Source organism: Felis catus, chromosome C1 (genome assembly GCF_018350175.1).
Source record: "Felis catus isolate Fca126 chromosome C1, F.catus_Fca126_mat1.0, whole genome shotgun sequence".
NCBI classification, from domain to species: domain Eukaryota; kingdom Metazoa; phylum Chordata; class Mammalia; order Carnivora; family Felidae; genus Felis; species Felis catus.
The window spans coordinates 192645291-192669051 of NC_058375.1; the positions used below are offsets into that span (position 1 = coordinate 192645291).

The 23761-nt window shown below is 43.5% G+C and overlaps 1 long non-coding RNA gene across 1 annotated transcript in view; it reads right to left on the reverse strand.

Moving 5' to 3' along the window:
• Positions 1–8009: 8009 nt before the first annotated feature.
• LOC123379253 overlaps positions 8010–23761 on the reverse strand; it is a 39312-nt gene continuing 23560 nt past the window's right edge. The window contains exon 4 of the long non-coding RNA XR_006583493.1: positions 8010–8483. This is a non-coding gene — a long non-coding RNA (uncharacterized LOC123379253). The remainder of the gene's footprint in view (positions 8484–23761) is intronic.

A 23761-nucleotide genomic window follows, 5' to 3' on the forward strand; every position in this document is an offset into this window, starting at 1 on the left:
CTCTAGATGTTGTAATTATAGCAAGGAACAAAACATTGATCTTACCTCTTGGTAGAATAATGATAGCTAATTTTTAAAGAGTGTGTCTTTTGTTCTTACATATGATTTAAGTATTAACTTATTTAGTCTTTACACCAAGCTTGTGAAGTGTTTCTTCATAAGAATGAGGCACAATGAAAGTAAAGTAACATTAGCTATATAGCAAAATCAGGTCTTAAGTCAAAGCAGCTGGGTTCCAGAGCCCCTTCTCAACCTCAGTACTTTGCTCAATAATCATCACAATCTCTTCCCCAGAAAGTATCTCGCTGTGAGTAGCGCCATGACTTGGTCAAGGCTGAAATGAAAACCTTCAAGAGAGGCTACAGGATTCTTTGGAATCCCAAGGCTATATCTGAAGTCCAGTTTTGACACACGCCTGTCAAATCAGTGATCTCAGTTTCTCTGCAACTCAGTTTTCTCATCTATAACACTGGGAAATATAGTGTCTTCCCCACAGGGCTGTCCTAAGGCAAAGGACAAAAGTGAGTGCTACGGTGGGAGTCAGAATAAGTACCCGCATTCTTTAAGAAAATACACTAGCGCTTTGGATGTTGGAAAGTATTTTTTTTTTAATGTTTATATATTTTTGACAGAGAGAGAGAAAGAGAGAGAACATGAGTGCATGAGTGAGGGCGGGTCAGAAAGAGACAGAGAGGCTGAAGCGGACATTTAACAGGCTAAGCCACCCAGGCACCCTGGATGTTGGAAAGTATTTATAGATACAGAACCCCATCCTTACCTCAGCCATCTGATCACCTACTTCGAAGAAGCCCTTAGAGCCTAAGATGTGCTAATTCCGAACTTTAGGCATTAAAACACTGAAGTGCATTTTCACAGAAGAGTAAATTCTTAGAGATTTCCCATGCATTCTATAAACACTATAATCACTAGGAACAAGGGTGGAAAAAGCGTAAAAACATTCTGGAACTATTAACACTGAAGGGAGGTTAAGTTTCCTCTCTGATGAAGGCACGTTGAATATTAAAGATGCCTTGTTGTTTTGCGTACCGTTGGTTGTAAAATGATCTTCAACACCTGAGGATCATTGTGTTGGCACCAGTATAGCCCCAAAAGGGAGATTAGCAGGACTATTTTGCACTTTAATTGATTCCTGGAAACATTTCCTAGGTGAGGCCATTATTTGCATTTTCCTGATGGCTAATCCCAATGTAGAACCTCTAACGGTTGAGATAAGACACACAATAAGTTTGTGTCAGTGAAAAGCGAAAAGAAAGAGGAATCACAGTACCTGGTCCCACTTCTCTAAATGCTAAACTGCTTTTCTCTTCCCAATAACTATGACTATATAAATAAATAAATACTCAGGCTCATGGAGCTGCAATTTCAGAGTATGACAAGAATTCAATTAAACCTACAGGGAAACAGGCAATAGATGAGATATACTCATCCCTAATTCCTTGTGGTAGAATTATACAGTGCAAGGCAGACTCTAAATCACAACCATGACCGCCATTTGACTAACCCTTATAACTTAGTCTTTAGTAAAACAGAATCCAGAGCCAACAGATTAGGGTTTATATCCTCATTTTCCCACTTACCAGCCGGGGAAATTGCTTCAGCAAATTATTTCTCTAAGACTCAGTTTCCTTACCTGTCAAATGGGAAATAAAAATACGATTTACCTCTATGGGCAATAATGAGAATCAAATGATATAATGCATATTAAACTGCCTAGCATGGAGCCTGGCAGATAGTAAGAACTCAGGTTTGTTACTGTTTTAAAGCACCTCGTATACATTATTTCTGATCTTTTAAAACAACGCTTCCAAATAGACGGTCACTCCATTATACATATATGGCAACACAGGTCCGGACCAGCCGTGTGACTTGCATGAAATTAAATAGCTGCCAAGTGGCAAAGCCAGGTCTTTCTGACCACAGAGCTCAGGCGCTTTGCACTGGTGCCGTTCTGCCTCCCAGAGTCACCTTGGTCCCCATACAAGCCACCATCCTGACTGAAATGCTCAAGTAACCCCATCCTAAGTCAGTTTCCCCCAGAGCCCAGGATTCAGCTCTAAGGACCATACTTCAGCGAGACTCGCCAACTAGACAAAGAAATGCCGACATGGACTTGTTTACAAAATGTCTTTCACCATAGAAACCAGCCACTTTGACAGGCATATTTTAACAGGAAACAAGGTAGCTTGCTTTCCAAAGTGCTTGCTCTCGCATCTCATAACCAAAGAAGAGCAGCATCTTTTTTTTTTTTTTTTTTTTTTTTTTTTATTGGCCCATAACCTTTTAGTTATGTGAGTTTGGCACAAAATGACAGCTGTTAACACAGCAGGCCACCTCTTGGCATTCCAGTGATGGCTATATTAGTGCCACCACAGGCCCAGGCCTGTCATAAGCCTTTCGTGAATCAAAGTGCCACTAATTTTCCCCTTATAAAGACCACAAGATGGTATCCAGGCTGTGCCTTTCAATTTATATTGTTCTGCCGTGCAGCAGCAAGATCATGAATTTTAAATGCCTACTGTGATTTGGTCCTATAACTGCACTGTGGGCCCAGTGCCATTACTGAGAGAATAGTGCAAAGTAAGTATAATAGTATTTTTACAGTGAAATCTACTTACAATAAATCCTGAGGATGGAGAATAAGTTCTATGGAGGATCCTCATTAAATACTAATTTCCCCTTTCTCCCCCTGCCCCCACCCCACCCTCTCACACATTATATAAGCCTTATCTTAAGGACTCAGCATAAGACTAAAACGAGCCTCCTACTGTCTTCCGTAGATGCTCGCAATAAAGAGGAGAGATTGAGGGGATAAGATAGAGGAGGAAGATAGAAAAAGGAAGAACTGGAGGCCAGTGTTGAATGTAGCTTTGTTAATAATTCATAATCTGTCTCTCCAAGCCAAGGCTTCCTCCCAACTTCCTTTCTCAACCAGTATTACCATAATTCTCCTAAACATCCAGGCTTAAAGCAATGAAACCAAATCTCTGCCTTTCCCCACTTTGCCCCTTACATGCAGTTTCTAGGTCTGTGAATGCTTCCTTTACATTATCTCTCATCCCCAACCTTCATTTCCATCCCCACTGCTATCACTTCAATAGAGGTCATCATAACTTCACCGCTGAATTATTATACTCATTGGTTTATCAGAGAGTAGATAAGAATTCAACTCTGGAGACCAACAAATCCAAGTGCAAATTCTGGACCAGCTACCTGCTAGCTGTGTGCCCTTGGACCAGTTACTTAACATTTCCAAGCCTCATCTGAAAAGTAGAGATAACAATAAGTAACTATCTGTAGGGTTGTTATAAAAATCAAGATACTGTGTGCAAAATGCTTATGTTGCTTTTTAACTGTTTTGCATAACCAATGTCTTCCCCCTTTATTTCACTCTATACACCTATTTCAAGTTTCTCTTTCTAATATAAAGCAGCAAAATGGCATCTTCTGTTCCAAAACTGAAGCTAGATCCCCGGCATATAAGACAAATACCAAACACCTTGGTCTCTCATTCAAGGGCTTTTACCACCAGAACCGAAGTTACTTTCCCATTCAGCCCCATTTCATTACTGTTTATGGGTCCTATCATTCATTTCCCCTTCATCTCCATCCCATCGTTCAAACGTACACAAATGTTAAGGTCTAGTTTAACCCCAGCATCCTTCATAAATGTCTTCTTGATACTTAACCCAAACGAGTCTCCTTTCTCCACCAAACCCTGTAGATGACACCCATTTCCTATGTCATTTATGTTGTAAAATACATATTGTCAAGCTTGACCTCCTTCTTTTGTGTATTTATGTCCTATTTGTGTAATTAAATGAGAATGTCTTTCGGTTCCAAGCTAAGGGAGCACCTTACGGGTGGTCAAAGAACTGTCAAATGCCAAAGAAGAAAGCCTTTTGATTCTTTAGTAACTAATTTCTTTGGAAAGCAATTCAAAATATCTACATCTTGCATGGCACCTAGGGTGATGACGTTTGGAAGAAAATGACTTTAAACATTTAAGCTTGGACCCAGAAAGGACTGAGAAGATTTCAGAATCCTCAATGCTTGCTTGGTAGCAGCTGAGGTGAAGCCACCAGTGAATATTGCAGGAAGAGGCCCTTCTTCAAGGCAGAGGAGGGTTCTTCCCCCAGGTGTCTGAGGCAGGTCCCTGGAGACAGGAAAAATGTTCCCTGGGTTATGGCCATATGTCAATGGATAGATGTCTTCATCTCATGAAGCAGAGACCAAGGAGCCATAACCCACCTCACATGTTGAGGGAGCGGAAGGAGGGAACCCCATCCTAGACAACATCCATGGGCCTCCCGTAATACTCTTGTTTTTGATAATAGAACTCATACCACAAAGCATGTTGTTTGAATAGAGCCTTTTTTGTATACAATGAATCATAACGAATAAGAGATAAAGTACCGGGGCGCCTGGGTGGCTCAGTCGCTTAAGCGGCCGACTTCGGCTCAGGTCACGACCTCACGGTCCGTGAGTTCGAGCCCCGCGTCGGGCTCTGTGCTGACAGCTCAGAGCCTGGAGCCTGCTTCCAATTCTGTGTCTCCCTCTCTCTCTGCCCCTCCCCCGTTCATGCTCTGTCTCTCTCTGTCCCAAAAATAAATAAACGTTAAAAAAAAAAATTTAAGGGGCGCCTGGGTGGTGCAGTCGGTTAAGCGTCCGACTTCAGCCAGGTCACGATCTCGCGGTCTGTGAGTTCGAGCCCCGCGTCAGTCTCTGGGCTGATGGCTCAGAGCCTGGAGCCTGCTTCCAATTCTGTGTCTCCCTCTCTCTCTGCCCCTCCCCCGTTCATGCTCTGTCTCTCTCTGTCCCAAAAATAAATAAACGTTGAAAAAAAAATTTAAAAAATAAAAAAAAATAAAAAAATTAAAAAAAAAAAGAAAGTACCCGTGTGTGAATGGATTGTATTTTATAAGGCGATGAATTGTCCTCACCCATGTCTTTCTTCCATCCTTATTAAGAAAGCCATCTGTTTTTTTCCAGCCAAACTGAATAACAAAATCTTTGTCCTGATCCATTTGACAAGTATAAAGCCAAATTTCTCATTCCCAAAAGCCACTGACAGTTGGCCCAGAGCACCAGAGGGGGAGCCAAATCAAAACCAGGGATGTACAGAGCCGTACCAGGAACCAGGAGAAAGCGGTGGTAGGTTATTCCCAGAAACTGTGTCACCGTGACAGCAAAGGAACAATCCAGGGGGGGGTCTTTGGGAGATAAAGATGCCAAAAACCAAGAACCAGTTATCATAACCAGGACAAAGAAGCTAGCTAATGAGAAGCAAAAGTGTTGGGACTGTCATCTTCACCATCATTCTACAAACCTACAGTCCCCTGTCTGAACCCCTGAGCCCTAGACGCGTCCTGGAATTCAGAATTTTGGGTTGTAGATATGGCAATTAAATTAGTTATAATGCATTACTATTTCTGCAGCAAAACACAGTAAACGGGATTCAATGGAGCCAGTAAATAACCTCGTGTCAGTCCAGGGTCTGGCTTTGCCACCATATGGATCTTGACACCAATGTATACACAAACAAAACAACTTTTGTGTTTTGTTTTGTCGTGGTTTTTTTGTTTTGGTTTGTTTTGTTTTGTTTTGTTTTGTTTTTGCTTTTTTCAAATTTGGGGGCTTTCAGAGTGACAAACGACACAGTGGACAAAAAGAGCACTTAGGGAATGTGAAGTTACGGAGTAGGTGAGGACCTTCACATACCCGGAAGATTGGGTCTTGGACGATGAGCGTCAACTCTGCTGCAAAAAGAGGAAACTGAGGCCCCCAGAAGTTAACAATATTCTCATAGTAATCTTGTAACCCGCTTACAGCTTGCAAACCACAGCTATAGGTGGGTACAGGATTTGGACGTATGTAGGAATCCTCCTTTTTCTGACTATAAAGGGAGTCACATGGCAAAGCCATTTGTATGCAGTGAATCCAGGTTTCCCAAGAAAATTTTCATTTGATGTTGATCTAATTTAACTATCCTCTGGAGTCTGTGTTCATCTCATATCGCTGCTTTATGGGTCTTGCCCATTGCTCCGAAAGGTCTCTATCTTAGAATTCTTCCTCGATGACTTTGGGTTACAGTTGAGTAAACAGGTCCTCTTACTCTGATACTCATCATTCATGCCAGTTACTCCATTTTTTCCTAACGACTAATTTTAGGGATTATATCTAAAGTTATTTAAAAACTCATTTGACTCTGCAACATCACCAGCAATTACCTGGACTTATGGTACCATGAGGCCTGCAAGAGAGAATTTTGTTTAAAAAACTAATTTTTTTTTAATGGTCCAAGAAGACAAGGCGATCGTGCTGTCCTCTCTTTAGTATGCAGATCATATTCGTGCATAACAATTATGGAAGTGCAACCAGACAATTACATGTCTATCCAAGCACGCAGGAGACAGCTTTACCGACAAGTATCACTATCCCCGCGCATTTGTGCCTTGTTCCCTCGTCTGATTCTCACTTCCTCCTGCAACCATCCCTCTAGACAGGGTGCCGCTCCAAAGTAGAAGTGCTGTGGAGTCAGATCAATGGCCTTGGCCCCCTCCCTATACTATCCTAATGATGCCTCCCCTCAGAATGACCAACTCAGCTGAAACCATGTAGGGAAGGACAGGAGGGCAGATAGAGAGGCAGAAAATATCCATTTACCCTACCCTCTCCCCTAAGCCTGCTTTCCTGAGCTTCCTGGGCCATCTCATCTATGACCTCACTTCTACAACCAGGCACTAGTCAGAGCAATTTAAAAAGACGTGACCCCTGAGGGGATTTATCATTCAGAGGCTTCTCCAAGTTTCCCGGTGCGTGTGCAAATTTCTCCCTAAAGTGGACAGATCCTTTAGGAAAAGAAACACCTACTGTTTGGGACTTGTTTTCCCCAACTATTGGTTTTCTACCACATAAATCATTAAGTCATTTGCTGCATCTATTTCCCTTTGGCCTTGAATGCTCTGAGAAGCTGGTTTCTCATCCTTGAACCCGCAAAAATGCAGTTGGCAGAGAATGGGGTATAGGAAGGCTGGGGGAAGAAGGAATAGTCCCCTTGCTAGTGTGTGTGAAGGCTTTCATTTGACTACTATTAATCCTAATGAGGGTTCTCCACCAAACTCCCTGTGCACTGAGATGAAAATATATGCTCTGGTATAGAGATTTCCTGTTACACTGTTGATAATTCATTGTATGATGTGATCAACTTATACTATAATAATGGCACTTATACATCACACTTTGAAGATGCTTTTTATTGACTTAATGTGAATATTATTGCCATCGTTTATTACAGAGAAGTATCTTGTAGTAATTGAAATACAATATGGTGTCATTAATCATCCTGAATACAAAATGTTAACTTTAAACTGGTCACACTGTATTAAACGCTCCCCTAACCGTAAAGCAATTTGATTTGCGAGTCTGTAAAAAGCTGGATGTTTAGGATTTAGTGTAACGAGCACGTGGAACACATTTCTCTATTCGATTTCTCAACAGTTTGCTTTACCTGAAGTTAAGTTTTACTGTTTTGTTTGGGTATGTTTTCCCTTCACTGGATACGGTGATTCGTTAGAAGTCGTTTTCCGGGGCGCCTGGGTGGCGCAGTCGGTTAAGCGTCCGACTTCAGCTCAGGTCACGATCTCGCAGTCCGGGAGTTCGAGCCCCGCGTCGGGCTCTGGGCTGATGGCTCAGAGCCTGGAGCCTGTTTCTGATTCTGTGTCTCCCTCTCTCTCTGCCCCTCCCCTGTTCATGCTCTGTCTCTCTCTGTCCCAAAAATAAATAAACGTTGAAAACAAAAAATTAAAAAAAAAAAAAGTCGTTTTCCTACAACATGAAAACAGGACTGTTTTCTTAATCTCTCTGTATTGACACTGAGGACTAACTAAACTACCTTACCCACATTTTCAATATTTAACACATTAGGACATTACATAAAGTGGAAAAAAATCACTGGAAATGAGACGGCGGGGGTGGGGTGGGGTGGGGGTGATGATTGCAGACCTCTATCCACACATCACTCTGGTGTGCCCTGTTCCAGAAACCCCATTTGTTGTCAAGTATTGACTGAGATTTTACAAGTTAAATGATGTGGGGTCTTATGTTTCTTTTCACACAGCTAAGTGTATCTGATGACCGTTGTGGTGGAAACATTTCCTCTTTTGTCTTTGGGCTGAGTGATATACAAAGGGAGAGTAGTTGTTTAATTTTGGGTATAATATTTACCTGGTTACTAAGAAACATTCCAGTCCATCTTTAACTCACCTTTTATATCAGACAAAGATTTCTTAGGCATATGACACTTTGTCTACATTATTAAATAGTTTTCTTTATTCCAGTCATTTATAAAAATAACTCATTGGGTGGCATTTTCATATTTTAAAAATCTGTACTGTAATTCCATTTCTGTTGAAAGTCTTTTTGTGGATTACAGAAGTAATGCCTGCTCGTTATAGATAGATAATCTGCAAAATACAAAGAAAAACTTAAATCACCCATGATGCCTCCAGGCAATATTTTCAAAGGCCCATGTAACCATTTTGAATCGTACAGAGATGTTTAAAACGCTCATTGAAGACGGTTTCCTTTCCTTTTCATTTGGAATAAACCGCTAAGCAGTTTAGGACCCTCTGTGTGATAGGTAACAGAGTGATTCCATGTCATTTTAAATTCAACTTTTGTCAGTAGTACCTCTCTTCATGGGGACGTTTATTTTTGACCACTTTGCAACGAGATTAAAATGAAAATGTACGAAGTGTCCCAGAAGGTAGTCTGCTTTGAAAAGCTGTTTACTTGCCTCAGGCGCGATTTGGGAGGGTAAAGGTCAAGGATGAGTCACGAGAAAGCCCCATGGGCTGTCCATTCAGACGGGCTCAATACTCTTTCATTTCTCTCTGTTTTCGTTGACACCAGCTGTGTCTACCTTAATCCTCCCTGTGAGTTTACATCTTTTTTCTTAATAATCTATAAGCAAACCATAGAAAAGGGGCATGTGTTGACTAGAAAGTAATGGTGGGGGAGCAGGTGATAGGAAGAAAAGGCAAGGAAAAAAAGTGTAATGGGTAGCAAATTCCTTTTTATACAATGTCAGAGAAGCCAACCGCATATTTAATGAGCCTTGGTTTGACTCAAAGCATTGGTGGAAGCTACGGTTCTTAAACATTAACCAATACCCGAAACAAGGGAATGTTAACATCCTAAATTTCTTATAAGAATCTCAAAGCACTTCCCGCAAATTACCTTTTCTGTAAGTGTAATAGGGGACACATACAGTTTCACGATTTTGAAGGCGTTAGTGACCATGAACGTTGAATACAATGAGCCTAGTAGATTATATGTAAGGTTGGTATTTTGCGTGCCTGCTTCCAGTAAATAGCACTACCTAAGTAAGATGTGCTGCCCTAAGCGCCCCCGCCCCCTTTCGCAAAACAGAAAAAAGTAGGGATGAACCGGCATTTTAATGGATTTCTGAACCCTTCAGTGTGAAAAGAATGGGAAGTCGGTGGTAGAAGGAAAACCGGCGCATCTTGGTCAAATCTCTTGGTCAAAAGGATATGTGAATGCGCTGACAGGATAAGAGGAGAATGTTTAAAAGAGAGAAAAAAAAAAAAGGAGAAGAAGAACAAAGACAACAAAAGTCCTGAAAATACACTGCCATGGCCAACTATCTGAAGAATCCAATTAAGAACTTATTAATCGAGTGACATCGAGGTTGGTACATTCACTGATGGACAATGCCTGATTGTGGCTCCACCCGCAGAAGGCAGCAGGTTGGAACCCTGTTTTGAGGTTTCTAGAAAAAGCGGTGCTGATGCTGTGATCTACAAGGAAACACGGGGCAACAAAAGCATCAAAGACAGAGAATACCCTAGGCAACAGCTAGGGAATTTTCAGCATATTATTATTTCATTTCTCGTTCAAAGGAAAAAAACAATCTTTAATATGAGCCGCCAAGGTGGGGGTGGGGTGGGGAAAGGAGGGAAGGGTCGTCTCTCCGGAGAGACAGGAGCACAGCCTGGAAGTGATGGGTAAGGCTGAAATGCTGAGTGCTCCGTAGTAACCCGTGGCAACAGCCATTCCCAGAACAGCTGTCAAGCAGTGACTTAAATGGATGACCCCAGTGCTGGGTTTGTTTTTATTTGGTTGCTTGTTTTTTAACCCTGATATATGGCTTTGAACACCGAGGAGCTCTCTTTTCTAGGAGAAATAAACTGGCAAATATTTTAGGTTCTGAATGCACCTTTTCTTAAATACCCAAGGGAAACAATTTTACTTCCAGAAGCACCAAAGAACCGGCTAATGTATTACCCTTAAAAGCCCAAATCCCAAAATTTAGTACATGCCATGTGCAAGTACTATCATTCTAATTAATGCTTTCTGCCACTTTCGAGAAAATAGTGCTGCGTGCCCCATTTCTCCCCTCCTATGCTAGCCCAGCAGAGGCACATTGCCTGGACCTGAGCCCTAACTCCTCCCCCAGATATTAGCCATGTATTTCAAGGCAGCCACGGACTGTCTCCGCACCTCAGTTTATATATCTAGAAAATGCGGGTAATCATGTGACCTACCTCTTAGCAATGCTGTAAGAATTAAATGAGTGCAGGTAAAGCACTCAGCACGGTGCTTGGCTCATGAGAAATGCCCAGTATAAGTTAGCTAGCTATTATTACCGTATTTTATCAAATGCAAAATGCCATCCCTTGTACAAATAAACCATTATTTCATGTGCCACTGAGAAAGGAACATTGGGGCGCCTGGGTGGCTCAGTCTGTTAAGCGGCCGACTTCGGCTCAGGTCATGATCTCGCGGTCCGTGAGTTCGAGCCCCGCGTCGGGCTCTGTGCTGACAGCTCAGAGCCTGGAGCCTGTTTCAGATTCTGTGTCTCCCTCTCTTTGACCCTCCCCCGTTCATGCTCTGTCTCTCTCTGTCTCAAAAATAAATAAACGTTAAAAAAAAAAATTAAAAAAAAATTAAAAAAAAAGAAAGGAACATTGATGTCAATACACAAGTAGGTAACACAATACTTTCTTGCAGTCCTTCATTTTATACTGTGTCAAAAGTTCTTCTAAACTTATTAGATACATATTTTATCACAGATCATTCTTGTACATATGTCACAAGGGAAATGTAAATTAAAGAAATACTTGAATGTATTCCTCAAACTTCTCAGCATTAGGGCCTGATTCTACTGAATCTCTTTTTGAATTATCAGAGCTCTGTACCAAGACCACCGTGGAACACTGCTGATCACACAAAACTGGGTTTATTAAACTTGCTGAGCAAGAGAACGCACCAGCTTGATAGCGTCTTAGCAGTGTTTTCAAGAGAGGAGTCAGGGGAGGTTACTTGTGGGGCTCAGGGAAGTCTGCAGTAGTCATAAGGTGGGTTGGGGCAGAAGATAGTGAGGGTTGGATGAGAACAGGTCAGAATTTGTAATGAGAGGAGTCGCTGGAAGCCAGTGATCTTAGCCAGGCGCGAATGGGTCAGAACAAGCTGATGTTAAAACACTTTCAACTTGGGGCGCTTGGGTGGCTTGGTCGGTTAGGCGTCCGACTTCGGCTCAGGTCATGATCTCACGGTCCGTGAGTTCGAGCCCGCGTCGGGCTCTGTGCTGACAGCTTGGAGCCTGGAGCCTGTTTCGGATTCTGTGTCTCCCTCTCTCTCTGCCCCTCCCCTGTTCATTCTCTGTCTCTCTCTGTCTCAAAAATAAATAAACGTTAAAAAAAAAAAATTAAAAAAAAAAAAAACACTTTCAACTTGGTTTGCTGTGCCTATCACGGTCTGTATAGTTTGTCTGCTTTGCCAGTCATTATGGTTTTGCAAGCTGTGGTTTCTGTTTTATTTCCTACCCATTGTCATCAACATCCATATTTTCCACCAACATCATGTTCTGTGTCCTTACAAGTGTGGGTGATGAAGGGGCACCTGGGTGGCTCAGTCGGTTGAGCGTCCGACTGCAGCTCAAGTCATGATCTCACAGTTTGTGGGTTCGAGCCCCGTGTCGGGTTCTGTGCTGACAGCTCGGAGCCTGGAGCCTGCTTCGGATTCTGTGTCTCCCTCTTTCTCTGCCCCTCCCCTGCTCACACTCTGTCTCTCAAAAATTAACAAAAATTAAAAAACAAACAAACAAGTGTCAGTCTTATTGCCCCCAGGACTTCCTTTGCAGTAGCTGGCACCCATTCTGGACACTGTAATACCCGTGTGCATAGTGCTGAGAGCCCCATCACCACTGTGACCAGGCTGATGATGATTTTGATATGCCTCCTGACTTCAAAAATCATGTGAAAATATGAAAAAAAAAATGGTGCATCTTAGAATCAAACAAATGCAGAAATAATTTGATAACAATAAAATCTACTTTTCATCTTGGAGAGTAGAACCGACTCTGTGTTCATACTCCCATTAAAGAACTGGCCAGTGTGGGACATGAGGTAAAAGGTGTATCCTAAAACTACACCATAAGAAGACTTATCACCTTACACGCCCTCTCTGAGCCCTAAAGGAAGTTCTTACTGCTTTGTTCTGATCCTTATAATTTTAGTATTAATTTTGTCTCCTCAATGGAGCAACTCACTAATTTTTCAAAGCCTTGTCTACTGGGAAGGTATCTGGTTCCAGAAAGAATGATCTAAATCATGTAGACAGGAAATGTCCACTGGGTTCTGGCCATGGAATTGCCATGCCACAGGATGAAACTAGAAAAGATAAAGACACTCTAAGGTACTTTTTAAATTGGATCTTTAAAAATTGGATGGATCTGAACTTCATTTCATTGTAACTTGCCCAATGGCGAAACCTAATAAGGAGCACAACAGCTCTCAGGAAGATAAGCCCAGGAGCAGATAATCCATCAGAACCCCAACCTTTGGACTTACTGTGATTTCCAAGAGACAGTGAGTCTGTGTGCCCATTAATGTGCTGGATGGGTTTGCAGCGGGAGAGAACTGAAAATCCACGTATATTATCAATACCAGTATAATACAGTATCAATCTCTAAAAGATTACCCAAAGTGTCAGGGGTAGAGATAATGGCTGTATCACCTTATGACCAGTAGGGGTCAAGGATGAAATCCCATCCCAGGAAGCCCTTTAAAGTTTCCGTACAGTGAATAGATGTTGGGGCTCCACCACCCCCCCCCAATCTCGAATAGGAATTCACATCAAAATAACACCAAGTCAGAAAACAAGTATAAGAAACCCAATAAGGATCTGCTTTCTCCACGACTATTTTGAGACTTTTTCTGAGATATGAAAAATCTGGGTTTTTTTTTCCCCCCTTTTCAACAAAAAAATGTGAGCTACCCCTGCATTGCTAATGTCCTGAACATATGCTTTGTCTGCCTGCTGGGTTATCCACACTGGGTGGCATCTTAGTTTGCTTCTGGATCAGGAAATGCTCTTGGCTTTAGGCTGTGCAAAATGGAGACATTCAAATAAAATTGTGAACTTTTTTGTGTTCATTTGTAAGCAAAATCCCTCCCCTACCCCTTTCCTAACCCAGTGTCAAATGGATTGTTTCTTCAAGTATGATTCAGATTTTCTTCACTGCAGATTATTCACCCTGTAGGGTTTCTTTATCTGAAATTATCCTGGGGAACCTTTGTGTTTGAAGTACAAAATGATATGAAAAGTCAAGTTTAAAAAAAAAAAAAAAAAAAGGCAAACCTAAAAGCCGAAGGCGGGTGTTGGAAGCAGGAAAATCGTTCCTTGAACTCCCCAGGAGTTGATCAAAGAGACAGCCATAAATTGCAACAAAGGCAGAGATCTACTCTGCTCTGAGCGCCAGCCAGAAACACTGGAAATGTTTCATTATTTATTTCATTAATTCTGTGATAGCAATCTCTACTGACAAGATTTGCAAATCTAATCATTTATTAATGAAACGTGTCTGGTGGATTGTGCCCAAGATCTTCCTTAGGTCCCAGCCTCTGCATGGCTAAAGCCCTTTGCTAGCTGCCGGCCTGCTCTCTTGCCACGATATGACATTGGGATTTCCAAGGTCCTCACCAGGGACTCTCTGAGCTCACAGGCACATTCAAAGATGGCTGCCGGACTCAGCCCTGCTCTAAGGACCAGTATGATGGCCACTTCCTGGTACGATGATAGCCAACACGATTACTTCTATTTGTAGAAAACATTCTCTGAGAATCACAACATCGAGTGTGTGGGTTTAAGCCATGGTGCAAACAGGAATGAATCTTTCCAGCTGTATCTGCATTGTTGCTACCCACCCTGATGCAGAGAAGGCTTAACCTGACTCTTGACTAAGACATTGATTTTTCCTAGAAATTTCACCATGGTTTCAGATATTTCAAAAATCTCAGCCTGTTTCCTTGGCAACCGTCTAAGCTTTATTCCCTATGAACCAATGTGGCATGATGCATCAGTAAACAGCGAAGCAGCAGCCACCCAACTTGCAGGCTTCCTGAAGATTTCCTGGAAAGCGATCCCTGCCCTGAGCTATTTCGCAGGCACTGTTGTTGATAGTCCACAGAGCGCAGCTAAAAAAATAATAAAAGTTCCATAACCGTGTGCATGGGGAACAACAGCGTTTATGGAGATAATGAAATGCAGAAATGAAAACCCCTCAGCAAAGCCCCTTTAGATGTGCCTAAGCTCTGTTCATTAATCTGTGATAATTAGACTTATTTGCAGAGGTTAACAGCAGTGGCACATGGTAATTAAGCACTCCCTCTCTACCAGAGGGATCGAAAATGCTTCTCGTGTGACGTGTGTCCACTCTTCAGGACATTTTATGCTGGTTTCACAGCTCAGGTGTCCTATAAGAGAAAGAAATTGTATTCTAGACAGCCATGACCAGACCTTACTTTCCATAATGAGTGGCACCATTGAATTTTAGTTGCAAGCTCCCCAGTGAGAATGACATAAGGTTAGAATTACTACCTCCAATCACTGACTGGCTGTATCACCTTGGGCAAGCTGTTAAATCCTTTTGCCTTAGTTTCCCCATGTATAAAATGGGGATTAAGAATACCTTCATCCGCGTGTTGTTGTGATTATTTAATAATGATAACAATGATAACAGCTAACATGCATCGAATGTTCACAATATGCCATGCGCTGTTCTGAGCCCCTTACATATACTCATATTAAATCTCATTTTACAAATGAAGAAATTAGAGCACAATGGATGGGGTACCTTGCCCAAGACCAAACTTTGGGAGCAAATAATTTAATCCACTTGGAAGCATCCAAGTCCCTGGTGAGCAAAGTCCCTCCAAATGGGCACGGACTCGTGGTTTTGAAAAATGTATTTGCTCTCCCTCCTCTAGAATGAGAATAATATTTATGCACTAAAATGACTTTATCCTTGGCAACAGTCACCATGTGGGTTTAGGCTAGGCACAGTGGCATAATCCTATCTATGAAGAAATCCATTAATAAAGAATTACTGAAATGCAGAAAGGAGATGTTCCACTTCTCCCTAGTTTTAGTAATTGCACTTAAATGAGAAAATATATGCAAAGCTCTCACTATGGTGCTCTGTGCATACTAAGTGCTCAATAAACAGTGGCTAGTATTATTAAAGAAGTGAATGTGCAGGAGAGCTGCACAAAGGATGAAACATATGTTTCACCTCACATATGCACGTGACTATGGACATACTCGAGTTTGCAGTCATCCTTAAGTTCACACACAGTGTGATTTTGATCTATTCCAGTCAAAGAGTAGATATGTCATCTCTGGCGCCAAAAAGGAAGAAATGAACGAAACTAGACTCCTATTTACATGATACACAAGAAGCACTCAAAATGGATTAAACGTAAGTGTAAGACCTCAAGCCATAAAACTCCTAGACGAAAACAATTGGTAAACTCCATGAAATTGATGATGGCAATAATTTTTTGGATTTGCAACCAAAACAAAGGCAACCAAAGCAAAAAGAAAAATATGGGACTCTACCAAACTAAAAAGCCTCTGCACAGCAAGAGAAGCCATCAGCAATAGGAAAGGTAACCTATGGAATGGGAGGAAATATTTGCAAACCACATATCCAATAGATAAGGGGTTAATATCCAAAATATATAAGAAACTCATATAATTCAAAACAAAGCAAAGCAAAACAAAAACCACTCACAACCAGTTAAAAAGTGGGCAAAGGACCTGAATAGGCATTTTTTTTTAAAGAAGGCATACAAATGACCAACGGGTACATGAAAAGGTGTTTAATATCACTAACCAGCAGGTAAACGCAAATCAAAATTACGGTGAGATATCACCTCACACCTGTTATGATGTTTACTATCAAAAAGAGAGGAAATGCTGGTGAGGATGTAGAGAAAAGGGAATCCTTGCATACTATTGGTGGGAATGTAAACGGGTGCAGCCACTGTGGAAAATAGCACAAAGGTTCCTCAAGAAATTAAAAATAGACCTACCATGTGACCCAGCAATCCCATGTCTGGGTATGTCTCCAAAGGAAACAAAATCACTGTCTCAAAGAGATATCTGTGTACCCCTGTCAGTTGCAGCATTATTCACAATAGCCAAGGTTTGGAAATAGCCAGGGTGTGGAAACGACCCAAGTGTCAGTCGACATATGAACGGATAAAGAATACGTGGTATATGTGTACAGTTTGATATTATTCATCCATTAAAAAAAAAAAAAAAAAAGGAAACCTTGCCATTTGTGACCTGGATAAAACTGGAGGGCATTATGCTAAGTGAAATAAGCCAGATAAGAAAAACAAATACTGCATAGTATCACTTAGTGGTGGACCATAAAAAAAAAAAGAAAAGAAAAATTGAACTCATAGAAACAGACTAAGATTGTGGTTGTCAGGGTCTGGTGTGGGTGGTGGGCAGGCTGGTCTGGTGTGAAGAATGAAGTAGGGAGAGGCTGATAGAAGGACCCAAACTTTCAGTTACGAGTAAGGTCTGAATATCTAATGTATAACATGATGACTACAGTTGATAATACTGAATTGTATAATTGAAATTTGCTAAGAGAGTGGAATTTAAGGGTTCTCACCCAAATAAAGGTGAGTATATGGGGTGATGGATGTGTTAATTAGCTCCATGGTGGGAATCGCTTCACAACGTATATGTATAGCAAACCATCATGCCGTTTACCTTAAATGTATTATAATTTTGTCAATTACACCTCAATAAATCTAGAGAGAAAAAGAAGATGAAGAGAAAAAAAGAGAAGGAGGGAGAAGAAGTTGGGGAGGGATCGGGGCCGGGGGAAATGGGGAAGAGAGAGAGGAAGAGACAGAGACAGAAACAGAGAGATAGAGACAGAGAGAGAAGAGAGAGACAGAGAAAGAGAGAAAAACAGGGAACATACCTTTAAAAAACAACTAAACTTCCCAGTCCTCAAATCTAAGAAAGGGGAGTTCAAGTCTCGGGTCCTAAGAAGAAGAGAAGGGTTTTGCCTGGCTTTAAGTTGTTACCAAATCAGAAAGTGGTAACAGAATGATAGCTGCTTTTCCTCGACACGGGGTTTGTTTTCAACTAGTATTTCAGGATAGCCTCACCTTTGTTACCTTTACTCGTTATTCACGTTGTGGTTGAAGCCATGCTCATAAGTTTCTCAAGGGCAGTCTAGAATCGGGATCTCCGCAGAGACATAAAAAGCCCAAAGCCCAAGCTTGGCTGATTTTCCACACACAGCTGGTACATTCATTAGCAGTTCCTGACTTCTCTCTCTGCACCAATGTGCAAATGGGCAGCATGGCGCTTGTTTTTGCAAATCCTCTTTTTTACTTTTTTTTTTTTTTTTTTTTTTTTTTGGCTTTTGAAAGACAGGCACTGACGCTTTCCACAAAGAAAGAAAATCCCTTGCAGCACCAAGGAAAGAATGAAAGGAGCTCTAAGGAATGATCTGGGAAGGTCCACCCATCCTCATTCACATGGGAAATCTGTCCTGCACCTTCCTGCCTCCCCTCGGATTGCCCTTACCTTTGTCCTCTGACCTGAATTTCCCCTGCGAGATCAACCTCATTGACCTTGTGGGTGCTGCCACTGTCCCAGAAAACAGGGCAATGCTGACCCCAACACAGCCCTGATTGTCTTGGAGGCGGGGGGGACATCTATGGGGGGGGGGGGAGTAGTTCTCTAAAATGGCGTGTTGGGGTGGGTTTTCCATTCATACACAGAAAGGGGACACAAGATTTAACTGATCGTTTGGGAGGAGGCCTTGTCATGTCACCATTCTATGGTTGCTGAATGAACTCAACGTCGCGGAGCTTTGCAAACACCCTTTGTACACCTCTTCACGTTGTCAGATTTCCAGCACACGCAGGATACTTTCCACTTTCCTTTCATTAATTGGACCGGACGGAATGTGAATTCCAGCCTTCACCTGATAGTTAACCTGTCTTTTCATTCGATGGTCCCTTTATTTAAGATTCCTTCCCCCCGCCAAGTTTTTGACAGCAGATCTGATGATCCAGATAAGATTCTATGTGTGATTATTACAGCTGCGTGTCTTGTGTTTGAATCACGAGAATCTAAGCTGAGCGATGAAGATTGGGAGAGATAGAAAAAGATTCCTCTTGTTAAAGTAAATTAATTAGTTGGATTTATACGAGGAGACAGAAGGGAGGAAGCCAGGCTGTGTCCCATATTAATAACTCACTTGGGAGAAGCCAGATTGGATTGAAAGCAAAAGAAGGGGGTGGGGGTGGGGGGGGAGCACCGTGCCACTTTGGAAGGGAAGTAGCTTTAGTTTTCCTCACTTTGCACTCCGTAACCCTCACACACACAAACGCACATCCTCATTCCTGACATGAAAATGATGTCATCTTTCTTTTTGACTCACCAACCAGACTACATTAATCCCCTGCAGCGTGAGGGCCAGCAGGAGGCTGCTTAAGGGACTTCAGGCCTGTGAATAAATGATGACCCAGTGGTTAGGGGCGGCAGCCTAGACACATTCAGGATGCATTAAAGCAATTAGCTGGAAAAGGAGCAAGAGCACCATTTCCAATCCCCAAGAAGGACCAGGCCGTGCTTGGAACGGGGTGACGAGCTGTGCAGCTGAGGGCTGGTAAGAACCACTTAGCAGAACAGCTCCACATGAGAGGAGGCCGGTGTTCACCCCTTGGCCTTATTTGATACTAGTGCCATTTGGGGGTGTGTGTGCGGGGGGTGGGTGGGGGCGCTGGATTTCAGGATCATAGGAGCCATGAAACAAACAAACAAAAACTACTTGTGCAAATCAGTGTACCCGAAGCAGCCTCGTCACAGATGAGCCCAAACCGTGGTTCGCAAACCGGTGTCCCGCTAGCTGAGTCTGGCCCACGGACGTTTTTTTTTTCTGCTTGGCCTGACTTTGGGCCAACATGAAAAAAAAAAAAAAAATCTGGAGACTTCACAAAACCCTGGCAAGTCTGAAAATGCCGGGCTGGCATTCCTTTACGACACCAATCTGCTAGAGCTGAGTGCCAGCTTCACTCTGATACCCACCTTGTGCTCTCCCGTTTACCACCGTCCTCAGCGCTCACTACCAGTGTGCTCCCCACCCCCCACCCCCTCATTTACTTCTCCACGGACCCTGGAGGCATTTGGGCTTGAGACCTTGACCTTAAATGGCTTCTGAGTTAGGCTCGCCCAGGAAGACCAGGTTAACATCCGGAGCTCGTAAGCGCAGTTTGCCCATGGACCCTCCCCAGCTGGTGGCCCTGAAAGGTTGGCCTCTGGCCTCGCACGGTGCCTCGTACACTCGCTCGGCTATTTCAGCCCGGTCAGGAGTGGTGGCCACGAAGCGACAATTAACGACAAAGCGGTACCCCAACGCGGCTTTCAATTCTGCGACAACTGCAGGCTTGGGCAGTATTGATGCCCACCAGAAGAAGAACAGTCAAAAATGTCACGAGTTAAATAAAATGCCAGCCAAAGCATCTCGGAGATCCAGAAACCGCTTGGCATATTTTGTGACGCGTACTTCACGGGGCAGCGGGGACGTGAGAAATAGCCCCGACCGAGTAAGAACAGCCTCGCCAAGGCCGACGGTTCTGATTTCTCTGAAGCAGCCCTAGCCTCTTTCCGGGACGACCCCTGCTTCACTTAGGTCAGGAAAGCTTTGTCTAGATTTTGTTTCTCGTTCAGATGAACTTCCCATTGGAAATGTCACTTAAAGACAAAAGAGCTCCAGTGACGTATGGAAACCAAATCGCACATCTTCTATGAAACTCCCTCCTCCTTCCCACCCTCCTCCGAACCTCAGATGCTATTCTCACTTCTGGTTTGTAATCTCCCTTCTTGTCCTCCCCAACCACTCGGCCCGAATGGGACTCAAGTGCTAAGTGGCTGCTCTTCCCCCCCTCCCCCCCCTCCCCCAGCTGGCCCACATCTCGGGTGCCCCTAAAAGGCAGCTTCCAGACGGCTACTGGCACCAGAGCCCGATGTTAGCAATCCCTTTGCTGGACACTAGAGGACAAGGCATGGTTTTAAAAGGTGACCGAGAAACCCGTGCGACTACACTGCCCCGAAAGAGACTGTAACAGACTGCGGTGAAAAGTACCCGGCACAGGGTCAGGAAATGAATAATTCAGACTTCCCTCCCATGCTGAATTAACCTTGACTCGTTTCATGCCCCCCCATCACCCCGACTTCTGCTTCTCTCCAGGCTGGAGTGGGCTAGAGTCATTCAGGTGTGCATTTTAATCCCTCCAGGAAACTTCTTCTGCTCTATTTGGATCACAGAAAGTGAGAGCAGGTGGATAACTTGTGCTCGCTGCCCTGAGGGAAGGGGTGTCATATGGAAGCCTAAAGTGACAGGTCCTTGGGGCACTTGGGTCCTTGGGGTGGAAAATGAACACCAAAAGTTTTTCCACTAATACTGATAGCCAGGAGGCGAAAGCAATTTGGGGTTTAGAAAAGGCCCCTCTTCCCGGGTTCACAACACTCAATTTTGTCTGAGCATTTTTTTTCCGGCCTCCTCACTCACATTACCCCCGACAGCAGCAGCAACCTCCTTCACCCTCCACCCCCAAATCCTCCCTTCTAACTCTGCTCTTGGAAGGCCGCAAAGGTAGGGATTCCCACCTGCTTTAAAGTCACCTCTTCTGTCCCACAGTACGATGACAGAGTGTGGTGGCCTCGTCCCCCTCACCTTCCATTCACAAAGCCATACAGGGAAGCACACTATGAAAGCTGTATCTTCACCTAAATCGTATTTGCAGGCCTTTTCTCTCTGCTGAGGTTGGCAGGAGGAGTTGGCCAACCGTGATGTTCGACATCACTCATCATCAGGGAGATGCAAATCAAACCCACAGTGAGATACCACCTCACCCCGGTCAGAAGGGCTGAAATAAAAAACACAAGAAATAGGGGTGCCTGGGTGGCTCAGTCGGTTGAATGTACGACTTCGGCTCAGGTCTTGATCCCGCGGTTCGTGAGTTTGAGCCCCACCTCGGGCTCTGTGACTGTGTGACTTAAAGGATATGCCACTGAAAGCAGACTGTACACTCTGAGACAAAAATACATCAGAGTTTTGCCTTAAGAAACCTGTTCTTTTGGTAAATAACATCACGATAAAGCAATTTCTGCAGGAATCCTTTCAACGTTGTCCAACAGAACCTTCGGCAATGATGGAAGTTTTCTTTATTTTTGTTGCCCAGTGTGATACCCAGTAGCCACCTGTGGCCATTGAGAACTTGAATTGCAGCAAGTACGACTGGGGACTTGTGTTTTTTAATTTTAATTTTAATGATTTTAAATTTAAATGGCCACACAGGGCTCATGGCTACTCTATTGAACAGTGCAGGACTAGAGGTCAAGACATATCCTATTCCTTGCTCCATTTTTTAAAAACTAGTCTTAAGTATATCTAACTTCAAACACATCCTCCAGAAATTCCTTCAGTATTATCAGCAATGGGGAAAGAAGGAAGCAAACATCGGATTAAGCATCCTCTAGGCGCCAAGATTGGGAAAGGTGCCTTTACACACGAACCTCATCTGTGCTTGGTTGAAACCTTACAACTCTGTTATAAATGATATTATTCCCATTTTATAGCTGAGGAATCTGAAAGTGATGAATTTCAATAAATGGCCTAAAGTCACTAGATGAATATCGGGCAGAAATGGAATCTGAGTCTTTGGATCCTGTCCAATAGTCTTTCCGTTTTAAATAAGTGGTCTTATTCCCACTGCTGTCCCCATTCCACAGAGAGGGAAAACGGGTCATTAATTACAAAAGAAAGTCCAACAATGAGCGGTAACCACAGAGGTTTGTGGTCTTTAGCTACAAGTTTCTATCAGATCCAAGCGCACGTTGGAATATCCAATGAACTTGTACTTCTTGGTACCAACAGTGGGGCAGGCAGATCTGGAATGATAGATTCAAAGTCACCCTTATTGCAACGGAAAGATGTTTGAGACCCACAAGGAGCAGGTTGACGTGTTTATTAGGCAAAAGCTGCGTCCAGAACAAGAAATTGGAGATGTTTCCAAATGAAATGGTGTAAGAGTCAGGGAGAAAGCACCCTTCATCCAAAATAGCTCAGAACCTTGACTCGGGGAGAAAGGAGAATTACCAAGGTTTGGGCAAGTTGTTAGAGGTATTTTTTTCTCTTCCCAGGCTACAGCCAGGACCCCTGGCTCCAGCACCAATTGGAGGGTAGTGAGGAGAAAGCTTTTCTCTGCTGGTAGCCATCCACCCAGAAGTTTCCTAGAAGGTGATGTTGATTGTAATTAGAGCCTCTTCTCCGGGAGGGTGGGGGTTGTCTCAATTCCCAGTCCTGCAAATGCAGCTGGTGGCTGGGAAGTTGCCGCCTGGCACTCTCTCCAGAGACAGTCTCAGCTGCTCTTCTCGTCTAGAATCATCACTTGGTTTAGTTTCCCAGGGAAGGGGTTTTGAGGGTGGGGCAGGAGGGAAGATGGGGGCGTTTGGCCCTGGAAGGAGGCAATGACCATCACGCAGGCAGCTTTTCACAGCGTGTGTCTGCCCCTGCCCTGGCAGCAGACTTCAGTTACTCCCTCGTCCCTTGCTGGCTGTTCACTTTCTACACCAATGAGCTCTGAGGTGACAAGTTCAATTCCCAGCTCTGTCAAACCTGCATTTTCTTCCCTGACCTACTTTTCCCGCTCTGCAGTGTTTGGAACAATGCCTCTCTCTGTTCCCTGTTTAGACCCATCTTTTGCCGGAGCTGGTGCAGAAGCCCAGGCCTTTGCCAGGCTTTTTGCCTTGAATCCCTGACAAGTGTTGATGGGAAAAGAAAAAAAAAAAAAAAAAAAGGAAGAAGGAAAAAAATCCTCTCATAAAACAGAGTTCAGCTCTCTCACAGATGCCCAGATTCTGGAGGGAGTAAATGCTCCTGTTGGTAAGGCAAGAAATCAAAAGGTCCTGCTTCTCTATTCACACCTCTCCCCCTTCCCCTCCCCCACACCCCAGCCTCCCAGGCACAGTGAGAAGCAGCTGAGGCAATGCCAAGAGCACTCCTGACCCCCTGAACATCAAAAAAGCCGCTGCTGCATTTACTGGCTCTAACTGAGGCAGGGTCCAAGACTGCTCTCCCCTACACGCCCAGAGAACTCCCCCTTGGGTGAGCGGCTCCTGAAAGGAACCCTGGGCAGCCTCCCTCAAAGGCTCTTGGGTACCGTCTATGGCTCTGACACCGCCAAAAGATTTCTCAGGCTTTATAGCCACAAGTTTGCTATAAAGAGAGCAGTGTGACCAGGGACCCCGTGAGGTAGCACATGTGAAGATTCTTCAAGATCTGTACGGCAAACGTCAGATCTGCAAATACATGTAGGCTAATCTAACCCTGGAA